We start from the raw sequence: 13,280 nt of genomic DNA on the forward strand, positions 1-13,280 counted from the left end.
TTTTTGCTACCTATCTGAATGTCCATGGTAATGTAGTTGTTTCGTTAGCATGTATTCATTAGTGTTTTAAGCAAAATATTCAAAATATTTTTAGCTGTCCTTCACTTCGAATCATATTTTTCAGAGAAACAAAGACATGATAGTGAATAACATTTCTTGTTTCAACTATTTAATTTGAATAGTCAAAAATTTTATGCAATGAAAACATTAATTAAGCTAAAATAACATACAGAAGTGTGTTTTCCAATGAGATGTATGGAAACTAGCAAACTTACCCACTATTAAACTTTACACTTAATCTTAAGAGTACACATAACTGCAAGAGGCAAGCTAGCTGATTTTCTGCACTTTCTACTTCAGAATGCACACTATCCAAGATTTATCACGTGAGGTATCTTATGTATCACAGTACAACTATTTACAAGGAGTGGAACTATTTAAGTTATGAAATATTTGTACTTTTTACTGCAATAGTTACATCATTTGCATATTTTCCAAGAACCATTAATTACCCATAGAGTCTAGGTTTGATGATGATAAACTCAAAGATATCAAGAATCAAAATAATTTTTGCTAACAAATACTATTATTATATTTTAGGTCTGCCTTTGGTAAGTTTATGAGGTGATTCAACCAGGTCACTGTCCTTTTATTCCCACTTGTCTACCCTCTGTAAAGAGAGTGAATGGATTGTAGGCCTGTCATTAACCTTCTTCTTTCCATAAACATAGTACATGTATCTTAAGATTTACTAACTTCCTTTTTATGGCTGCATAGTATTCCATGGTGTATACATGCCACATTTCCTTTATTCAATCCATCATTGATGGAAATTTTATTCCCTGTCTTAGATATTGTGAATGATGTTGAAATGAACATAGATGTGCATATGTCTTTATGATAGAATGATTTACATTCCTTTAAAAATTTTGCTAACTTGTCTTCCTTAAAATCAATTGAATTTGGCATGTATAAACATCCACATACTGAAAATTGATGGCAAAGAAACTTTCTTAACAGCATTGAATCCAAATATTAATTTGTGATTTAACTGAGTTTTCACAATTGCTATTCTTATCCTCTGTTTCATCTTTTCAAAACCTTAATCAGTCCTTTCTCCTTCATGCCCCTGAACTTTGGCTTGCCCGTTAGTCTGAGAAAGCTCTAAAATTCAGAACATCTTCCCCATCTTTCTCTCTCTCTGACACACACACACACACACACATACACACACACACACACACACACACACACCCCTCAGCTTATCCCAAGAATCAGCTGACCACAGAGAATCACAGTTCCTATTAAACCATATCAATCATACTGTTTGCTCACTGCTTCTTGCTTGCCCATCTTTCCTTTCTTCCAGGTCTACGTATTCCTACATATAAAAGAAAAGGCTTTCACTGTTTGATTTTGGGATGCTTTTAGTTTTCTGAGATCGGAGCTCTTCCCCTATTGCAATAGACTTTTTGAGTAGTCTCTCTTTATTTAAGTACATTCTTGTTTTTATTTGACAGTTTCTACCCCCAAACTTTAACTTGTTGCAGTTACCAAATTATTTAGTTTTCACAATATATTTGTGAGTATGCTGTTGAGATATCTCATAAAGTACACAAATATTGTCTTTCACCGTAGAATTTACAAACATAGGTTTCTGGAGTCAGACCTAATTTCAAATATCAGCAAGCTACTTATCTGGGCAAGTCACTTAATAATGGTCACTAAAATTTCCTTTTTAAAGTTTCTCATATGAGTGGTATAATGTTAAAATAAAATAATATATTAAGATTTATCAGATTAGCTCGTGCATAGAATGATTCCATTTTAATTATTAATATGTATATTTCTTCACACAAGCTAGTTTTGACTATATTGTACATAATTAATGAAAAAACCTGTTTTATTTCAATATCTCTAAAATCTTCAATAATAATTTGATATGAAATATATTAAAATTTTACCATTTAATTGACATTTTATTTTCTATAATAAGAACTGAAAATAAATTGCACATTTTCAAAGCAAAGTGAGTGGCATTTAAATAAATAAGAGAATTATTTTATAATTTGTCATTGTATGGGTACTTGCCTTACTAAAAAATAATGACATAAGGAGATTACTGTTAAAACAAAAGGTACCTTACTTAGCAAACTACTAAGTTTGTAGCCTAGAATGCTGGACTGACTTTTTCTTATATTAGTACCAACAAGTTAATTAGATGTAATTTTGAGAGAAACTGTATATATTTATTTGTATGTTCTGTGATGAAAGAAAAAGGATTTTAATGTAATTGAAATGAAACTGCAATTAGCTGAATTAGCTGATAATGGAGTAACGCTAGAAAATCAACAGTTGTATAAATTCCATTCTTACAATTTCAATAGTACAGGTAAATTCTTGACTACATACTGGTTTAATGGTGAACTATATCATTGTGATTCTTAAGCACAAATCAGTTATTATATTATGAATAGAGTATATTTTAATGTTGTTTCTCTTTTTATGTTTGTGTTTTTTAAAAATAAATTTTATTGTGTATCTTCGAGGTATACAGTATGATGTTATGAGGTACATATATATATAGAGAGAGAGAGAGAGTAAAATAGTTATTCTAGTGAAACAAATTATCCATCATCTCACATAGATACCCATTTCCCAAGGCCTGTGACAAGAGCAGTTATAATCTAATTAGCAAAAATCCTGAATATAATACCCAATTATTATCTATAATCTTCTTGCTATACATTAGGTCTTTAAATTTGTTCACCCTATGTATCTCCTACTTTGTATCCTTTGACCTGTGTGATTTTTTCTTAAACTGTGGATCTGAATGAATGTCTACAAAGTCATTTTAGTGGGTTTTGATCAGCATGAGGAACAGGGAGAAAGAGAGTGTGTGCAGGAGAGAGAGAGTAGTATAGAATGAAACGAAATAGAAAAAAAAATTAGAAAAGAGAAGTATTTTATGTGAAACTTGTATTTCTTTATGTAACTGAATTAATTTCTTTCAGCATAATCCTGTACCAAATAAAAATTATAAAAGATTATATGTTCAGCTTTACTCCCTGATGAAAAAGAGATTTGAACTTTAGATTTTAAATTTTTACCTAAGAAATCTAATCAGATAAAATGAAATATCCTAAGTGGAAAATTAAAGGCCCATCTTGATTGTTAAAAAGCAAAAGCTACACGACAATAAGAGAGCCATGTTCCTATTAAAAGATGTTGTAAGGTTGATGGTAATTACTTGAAGAAAGAGACTATTTAAAAGAATCAGCCCTCGGTCATATTTTTACCATATCTCTGAAAGTATTCTATAATAAAAAATTGTGGCAAAACTATAGCTTCAGCTTCATAACTTCCTTCATAGCATTAAATACAGATTTCTGCTAAGCTCTGATACATTATTTGGCATCATTTAGTAAAGAATAACTTTCTCTTACAGATTTTTCTCCAGCAGAACCTCTTTCAGATAGATTTTTACCTGTTTGTATCCCACTGCCTACCCAGTAGTTTTGTTAAAAAAAAAAAAAAAAGTTTTCATTGCCTATCTGTGACTATGCTGGTATTAAAAGCAAATTATTATTTGCAAAGATGAATCTCTGTGTCCTGAAGACTACTGTAATCCTCTGCCTCTGAAAGATTCCTAGTTTTCTTTCCGTAATGACTGTCACCATGGTATCAAATTTGTGATAAAAGTAGAAAACGTGCAGAACTAAATGAAGACATATTTTATTCTTCTTAACGTGAAATCTTATCTTCTGAGTAAATTATATTAAATAAATAAAGAGGGTAAGTAATATCTTTTTATAGATGAGTTCTATATTTTAAAGTTTTTTCTAATGTGCACAATACTTATTTTTAATGAATACTAAGAAAATTCTTTACTCCTCTGCTTCCCAACAGCAACTTCCTGGTAAATCTGTAAACATGAGAGGAAAAAAGTATAAACACATTCAAAGTACTCAGATTGGAAATGGCGGTAGTGTAATGTTGGAATATTAGAATCATGATATTGAAATATTCTTATTCTTCCCTTAAAAATTAAACTTTGTCTAGTTATTAGCTGCTCTATTTTAAACTTTCCTCCTTTAGTGTTTTCAAAACACATTTTACACAGTAATGAAGCATTAAAGCTATTTTTAGTCCAGTCGCTGTGGCTCATGGCTATAATCCCAGTATTTTGGGAGGCCTAGGAGGGCGGATCACCTGAGGTCAGGAGTTCAAGATCAGCCTAGCCAACCTGGCAAAACCCCATCTCTAGTAAAAATACAAAAATTAGCTGAGTGTGGTGGCGGGAGCCAGTAGTCCTGGCTACTCGGGAGGCTGAGGCAGGAGAATCTCACAAACCCGGGAGGCCGAGGTTGCGGTGTGCTAAGATCACACCACTGCACGCCAGCCTGGGCAACAGAGTGAGACTCTATCTCACAAAAAAACACACACAAAAATGAAAACCACTATTTTTATATATTGCTATTTTATTATTCAGTTTATATCAGTATAATAACAAGCATGGTGAAATAATTGTTTATGTAAATATTATTTTTTGTAAATTTCATTTTAGATTGATTACTTATAATAGTCAATTCAATAAGAAATATCTTTTATGTATATAGCCATCGTTTTCACGCCTATTCATTATCATTATTTATAGCCCAATAACCATTTTGTGTTAAATATATAATTGATCTAAATATCTATTATTTAATGTTCTCCCAAGGCCTAAAGTTTTTTTCACTTGTAAATTCTTATACACATATAATATTTAAATTTCAAAATATAGTGTTTATACTCAAATATATATTAAAATTGCTTACCTATTACTATATCTATAGCTCATCATATTAAAGCAAAACTTGTAACTATGTTAGTACAACCATAACTATAAAACAAATCATAGATGTATGAGAGACTTGAAAAACAAAACTCAGAGATTTGGACCTTGATTTATATTCCAATTAATTATGAAATTGGTTTACTTTCAAGATTTGTTTTGTATAGAAACCTAAGAAAACTCTATTTCAATGCTAACTAATTTACTTTGTAATTATTTTAGCATCATGATACAACTTCTATTAGGTGTAATAGTGTTATAATAGACAGGGTGTGGTGGCTCACATCTGTAATTCCAGCATTTTGGTAGGCTGAGGCGGGCAGATCACAAGATCAAGAGTCAAGACCATCCTGGCCAATGTGGTGAAACCCCGTCTCTACTAAAAATATGAAAATTAGCTGGGCATGGTGGCGGGCACCTGTAGTCCCAGTTACTCAGGAGGCTGAGGCAGGAGAATCCCTTGATCACGGGAGGCAGAGGTTGCAGTGAGCCGAGATGGCGCTACTACACTCCAGCCTGGCGACAGAGCAAGATTCTGTCTCAAAAAAAAAAAAAAAAAAAAAAAAAAAAGTGTGTGTATATATATATATATACACACACACACACACACACACACACACACACACACATATATAATAGTAGTGGTATCATTGGATTGATCATAACAAAATCTATAAAAATAATTTCAATGATCAAAATGTATTAGGACAGTGAGCTAAATAAAATATAAGATACTCTTGCTATGGAACTAATTAGACAGAAGAGAAAGTAGATTTTAACAGTTTGGAGAATTAGAAAAAGTCTATAGTAGCTGCATCCATGTTTCTGGATGGGGAAACACACCAAGTTGAGTATGGACATTTCTGTAAAATTAAAATAACCCACATATTTTGTGTCTTATGAATCTCTTGCCGAGGGCTTGAGAACATTGTAATAATGATGCCACAATAATGAGCTTATTATCTGCAAGAACTACTTTAATTTTTATTTGTTTCCAGTGGCCACAGTGTACAATGTTCTCTTTAGATTATAAATGCATATTATAGGTCTCATTAGAGACAAATAATGGTGAATAAATCTATTGAAATATATCAAAGAATCTCAAAATATCTTTCTCGATATCAGTAAGAAAGTATTACTTTCAGCAGGGAAAGCAAGCCAGAATTTCTTTAGTGTTTTAGTTTACTTCTATCTGTAAGAATGTAGTTAACGTCTTGATTCAATGTATGCTTTTTTCCTATATTTGTTCCTTAGGATGAAGTGTGATTATCTGCTGAGTTTGTTTTAGCCATTTTTCTAAGGCTGTGTTATATGTCCAGGCCATTTGCCATTTCTTCACTTCCTCCTGAAATTATTTTCCTTCTTGATGGTCAAAACCAGACAATAAACTTTTTTCCTCAGTAAATTTCTCCTCTTTAAAGGCAAATTCAGTGTGACCTTGGAGTGTAAATGTTGGTCCTATAAACTTGCAATCTATAATTTGAGTTACAGAGAAGTGAGACTGAAGCTGTCAACATAAAAAAAACTAGAGAGGCAAACCTCAAAGCAAAAAGCTTTATTTAGGAATATAAAAACAACAGACTTGCAATTCAGGGCACGCAGACAGACATGGGTGGTCTTTGCTATTTGCTATGTCCAGAGGACAAAGATTTTCTTTTTTTATTTTTGGTTAGTGTTTTGGTGGAGAAAAAAGTGTTTACACAAATTGTTTTAAAACTTCTTGGTTTAAGCGGTGGCAATGACTAGGTAAAACTTAAAATCTTAAAGTGATAGCAGACTGTTGTTGGGTTGGGCTTGAGAGACAGTGTTTCAGGCAAGTGTTCATGTATAATCAACTAACTGTCCTTTTGCTGCTAGCTACAGTTTGGAAAAAAAAAATTGTAATACTTTCTGTTATCAGGCAAATCACACATGTGAGCCCTTTCTTCAACATCTTCTCTGGTTTCTTATTGCCAGAGTTTGACACAGGTGATTCCATTTTGAATCTGGCAAGTTTTATAATAAAAACTCCCCAAAGATTGCATTACATTGAGCAGCAAGAGGAAGGAATGGGAAAAAAAAAAAAAAGCAAAAAATGAAGAAAAAAAAATCAGGTGTTTTGGGGCAAAAGGAAGAAGAGAAACATAAAATAGTGAGAGAAAAGCAGCAGAAAGAGATGAAAGAGATAAATCTAGAAGATAGGCTTGTTTGGTGTTTTCTGAATAGCAAAGTAAGTTCAGCCATTTGTAACATAACAGCAGGTATATGTTCTGAGATATGCTCTGTTGTTAAGAAATGTTGTCATTGTTGAACGGCATGGAGTATACTTGCACAAAGCTAGATGGTATAGCCTACTGCACACCTAGGCTATATGATATTGTTCCCAGGCTACAAACTGATATAGCATGTTATGATACTGAATATGATAGGCAATTATAACACAATGATATTTGTCTATATAAATGTATCTAAACATGGAAAAGGTAAAGTGTTGCACTACTATGTTACAATGACTATGAGACATTATTTGGTGATATGAATTTTTCAGGTGTTTCATAATCTTATGGGACCACCATCACATATGTTGTTCATCATTGGCTGAAAATTATATTGGTACAAGACAGTGGCAGAAACTATTTCCTCTTCCTGAATACAGTTAGTATATAGACAAAGTCAAATATCGTAACCGTCCTGTGGTAGATGAATCCTACATCATCAAAGGATACAAAAAGAGAAGACCAAAAAATAAGTATCACTATAAGTTGTAAATCTTTTTTTTTTTTTTTTTTTTTTTTAAGACAGAGTATGGCTCTTGTTCCTTAGGCTAGAGTGCAGTGGCAAGATCTTCAACCTCCACCTCTCAGGTTGAAGGGATCTTCCTGTCTCAGTCTCCCAAGTAGCTGGTACTACAGGTGCCTGTCACCACACCTAGCTAATTTTTGAAATTTTAGTAGTGATAGAGTTTCACCATATTAACCAGCTGGTCTCAAACTCCTGACCTCAGGTGATCTGCCCACCTCTGCCTCCCAAAGTGCTGGGATTACAAACATGAGCCCCCCAAGATGGTGTAAATCTGTTATGTGTACTATGAGGTTCTAGATAAAGAGGGATGAAAATAATTACCCCTTTGAGGCTTTAAGAAATTCTTAGCTGTCAAGCCACACTTCTTTGCCAGAGGACATATTAAATTTTCTCAGAGAGGCAGTACAAATGACTTTGGAAGTTATCAGTTTTTTTGAGAATAGAGATTATATTGTTTTAAGGGGGGAGAAAAATATTGCCAAAAACTTCTGAGCAGGAAATTGACCTGAAGAAAATTTAAACACTTCAACTAAGGAGGTAGTCACTATTCAGATTGATTTCTGGGTGTGATTATTAATAAACTTCACATAGTCCTACACTAAAGCTGCACCAAAATCTGGAGAGAGAGCCGTAGAGACAAACGGTGCTAACAGAACTTCTTTGTATGATTCTAGTAGAAATCATTTGTGAGGGAAAAGCGATTGTTCTATTACTGTATTTGCACAAAATGCATGCTGAACAACAGGAATCAAATCATCATCAGAAAGAGCCCAAAACAATACTAATAGAAGAGAGTAGACTTAATACATAGCGGCAGAACCATAGATACAAAACTGCCATCACCTTCAATTCTGACCTTGAAGGAATTCAGTGTAGTTTTTGAATGAAAGCAATATAGCCTAATGAGAAGAGAGATATCTAAGTAAAATAGTAGCAACAGTGAGTGGAAAATCCTAAAATCCCTAATGTATTTTCTTCACTTTTAACCTCTCTATTGTCAGGGTGCACAATTCAATCAGTGATATCTTAACGTTGTTGATCGGATGGCAGTCATGAAAATTTTATTGCCTGTTCATGCATGAATTTCTTTGTCCTATTGTGAACAATGTATTTGCAACTTCTTGTTATAAAATCAAAAGATTATTAAAGAAGCACTTAGAGGAAAGAATATAAATGTTAGTTGTTATCTGAAAACCTGTCATTAAGCCTTCCAGTAAAATTATGTAAGTTTCAGCACCAAAATATGTAGAGAGAATGTCAGCATCTTGGAAAATATCTTGAGAGGCAAGTAGAACACTATTATAAGAAATGTAGCATTACCAAGAGTTATATAGGGAATTACACCATAGACATAAACATATATACAGACATATATGCATACATATACAAAGGCATTAGATGTCATTCTAGCATATTGACTACTTAAAGACACTTGAAAAACAACAGGTTCAAAAAGACTACTTAGACCTTCATGCTATTTCTTAAGGGCAGAAAATGAAAATTCCCTGTGAAAGACACTCTCACTTATACTAGAAGGAAAGGCAACATCCTTATTCTCAAGACAGAAAATAAAACCAAAGAATTCCATACAGACTTTGTTAAAATAACACTTATCTTCTGTATTACTCAGGGTTCTTTAGAGGGACAGGACTAATAGGATAGATGTACATATAAAAGGATATTTGTTAGAGTATTGACTCACAGGATCACCATGTGAAATCCCACAATAGGATGTCTGCAAATTGAGGCGCTAGGAAGCCAGTCCAAGTTAAAACCTCAAAAGTAGGGAAGCTGACAGTGCAGTTTGTGGCCTAAGGCCAGAGAGCCCCTGGCAACCCACTGGTATAGGTCCGAGAGTCCAAAAGCTGAAGAACATGGAATCTGATATTTGAGGGCAGGAAGCATCCAGCACGGGAGAAAGAAGCAGGCCAAAGATTCAGCCAATATCATGCCTCCACGTTCTTCTGCCTGCTTTTATTCTAGCCACTCTGGCAGCTGATTACATTGTGCCCACCCAGATTGAGGGTAGGTCTGCCTCTCCTAGACCACTGACTCAAATGTTAATCTCCTTTGACAACACCCTCACAGACACACTCGTGAACAATATTTTGCGTGCTTCAATCCAATCAAGTTGACACTCAATACTAACCATCACATCTTCTAAGCTCCTTACATAATTTAGTTGTTTCTTTACAACTTACCATTCTTTGTTCAATTCAGTATACCTGTGTTAGTAACTGACTCTGACTTCTTTGGGGTCTTCATTTCTTTATGAAAGTTCCTATGTCACATAAAACTTGCATTAGGTAAATTTATGTGCTTTTCTCTTGTTAATATACTTCATGTCCATTTAATTCTTGGACCCATCTCGGACTCTGAGAGGAAGGCAGAGGAATTTTCTGTCCCTGCTGTGAGTCAAAAAGTGATCCAGAAGAGTCACACCTCAAATGTGAAAAATAATTAGAATATCATAATAAATGTATTTTGTTTATCTTATTCATTTTATACATGTGTGGAATTAATATTATTTTTAAATATCTATGTAAGTCTGAGTTCTTCCATGAGTATAAAACTTCTAAATTATAAGAAAAATGTAGCTGAGAGTATTCTTTCTTTTATACCAGTACATGGAATAGATATATGTTACAATCTATGGTACCTTAGAGTTAATGAAAAATAGTATTTGAAAGTACTAAATGAGTAATGTGGAAGGCCAACATTGATAGTTGAAATAAACACGGAGAACTGAAGAAATGAAAAGTCACTCATTATTAGCTAAAGTATAACAGAGAAGACAACTTCCATAGAAAGTGCTTCAAAGTGATTAAGCCAGAGAAGAGATTTTATAGGGTTTTAGGGAGAGGAAGATATTCTGAAGATGTGAAGAAAGGTAACAAAAATTCTGAGAACAAAAACAAAAAAATAAAATTTCAAGATCTCAGGCATTCAGGTTTATAGCAGTACAGAAGATATTTTGACAAGAGCAAAAATAAATATAAAGAAGTGGGAGTCGGGGAGGTATCCCTGTATCTCCCTTGATAAATATGTGTAGTTATTTCTCAGAAACTTAGCTTTTACTAGAGGCCAAGTGGAATTTTCTAGCCGAAGTGAGTGAAGCTTGGGAAAAAATATTATGTAAACAGAGGAATTTGAAACAATTCTGGAAAATACAATTTTTCAGACTAGAGGCTTGCCCACATGACTGAAGACATATGATGTATTTTTTACTTACTTTTATATACCCAATGCCTAGAAGAATATTGAAAACATAGTAATTATTTAATAAATATTTCTTAATGAATTTATAAATGAAATCTAAATAATGATAGTATGCAAAATGCATGTAAACTATATCTCCTGATATGTCTGTGCCTTACAGTTGAATGAAAAGTTTGGCTTTTGTTATCCTAGACATTAATGGCATTAATGAAGACATAACTAATTATATGAATCACAATTTTAAAGACATAGGAAAAGGAGGGGGAAAAAGAGGAAGAGGAGGGAAAAAGAAGAGGACAGAAAATTCTTTGTAAGAAGAAAAACTGTTTTTATTCCTATGGAAAGATGCCTATTTATCATTCAGGTTATTATAAAGAAGACATTGTGCAATATAGAGAACAGTATTCTCAATAATATAAACAATATGTACTAAAATAATTTCATGGAAGTATTGTGTGAGACCTTCCTCCATGTTTGCAAATGATATGCTATAACATAATTCAGTAAAATCATTTTCATGATGTTTGTGAATGGTTCTGTCCTCTTACATTGTATGTACTTTGAATTAACGTAGATAGTGATATTTTATTCTATTTATTTCTGCACTTATTTACTGAGGGATGTCAAAAGAATCATAAGCAATAGATAACTAGGTTCTGGTTCTCATGAAATTTATAGTATAGCATGTCCCAGCTATTTTTCACTAGAAACTAATAGCTCATATGATATTAAGAGGTATTCTACAAAAAGTAAGACAAGTAAATAGAAAACAAAAAAAATTTAATCTGTATATTTTTGAAGGACGACAAAAATAACAAATGTTTATAGAATATACACCGAATTAAGGTATAAATTATAAAGACTGTTAAATAATTTATGTAAATTCAGCTTAAAATGTTTCTAAATATCGCAGTTTCTGAAGTTGTCATAAGAAAATTGAATTTCATTAAATAATTTTTTATTGGGTCAGATCATTTAAACAATTTCCTTAAAATTATGCAGGATGTATTATTTTTAAACCTTTGCTATAATAATTCTTATGGGAGCTGTATTATAAATCATACATATTACCTGAGTGTACCCTGCCTTTCATAGCAAAATCCAGTATTAAGAAATTTGATAACAAAGTGATTCTGCAAAGTGACATATGAATTATATAAAATTGAAGAATATTTGTAATTATTTTAAATGATAATATTAAAAATATATATTTGTATTTCAACTTTGTAGAATACACATTAAAATAAAAAATGCATATACAAAAGAATTCTAAATTAATCTATATTTTATGCTAAAATTGTCAGTAAACTATTCTATAAACATATGTTTTCATGGTCAAGTACATAAATAAAATATGTCCTCCAACACTGTAGATTTTAAATAACAATGTCAATTTATTAAATGTTATTTATATATTTCAATGATATTTTTAATATTCCACTAAAGCATTGCTTGTCTTACAAGATCTGTTTTCAAGAATAGTTATGTTCCTTTTAGAAAACTTCACAGGTAATCTGACATATTCACCTGTATTCAAGATTTTAAAAAACCTTATTTTGACAGGATTAAGTTGAGTTTTCTCCTTTGTGTTTGTATACCTAACATGATTATCTTTGATCCCTCTCTTATCTTTACTGTCATTCTTTCTTTGTTCTCTCTTTTGGATTTTTGTAAAGGATGCGTTCACCTTCATTCCCTTTTAATTTTTGACTATGCCTTCCTGTGCATCTTTGTTGTCATATTCCTGATGTCTCTTTGTGGTTTTCTTTTTATCTAAATATTCTATTCCATTCAGCTCTTAATCTTTTAAACCTACATTATCAACACTGTCTCTTTTCATCTTCTCTTGGCGTTCCTTTCTGTTGCGGCTCTTGATCTTTTGGTTTAGTTTCCCACCTTATCAAAAACACTTCACCATCCTGCTTTGTTTTCTGATTAAGAATCGTAGATGAAAAATAATTTTTAATAACTAGAAGAAAGTTGTCAAAGATGTAAAACTTTTTAATGAGACATACTAATTTATTAGTTTAATGTTCTATTCCATTTAATGATGAGGTGTTTTCCTGAGTTTATTGAAGTACTTCACATGAATAACAAATCTACTTCATCATGTACAGCCTTCTATATGAAAAAATAAAAATTCTCCAAAAGCACAAATTGAGTATAGGGAAATCTAGTCAATAGTTACCTATAATGTGCAAAAAAAAGGGAAGGAGTTATTCTCTTCGTTCAAATAAAACTTGCTTTTTATTTCTTTATAGTCTTTGAGCTATACATTTAATACTGTCAATAGCTTTTCTTAAAAATATTTATAAGGTTATAAAATAATATTGCCACATTTGTGTAACTGAATGTAATAATAAACCAAAGTTCTTTTGGGATATATAAACCCCAAACATTCCTAGGAGCACAGAGAATTAAGCCACAAAATATTAAAGCCAAC

Source organism: Macaca nemestrina, chromosome 5 (assembly GCF_043159975.1).
Source record: "Macaca nemestrina isolate mMacNem1 chromosome 5, mMacNem.hap1, whole genome shotgun sequence".
In the NCBI taxonomy this organism is placed as follows: domain Eukaryota; kingdom Metazoa; phylum Chordata; class Mammalia; order Primates; family Cercopithecidae; genus Macaca; species Macaca nemestrina.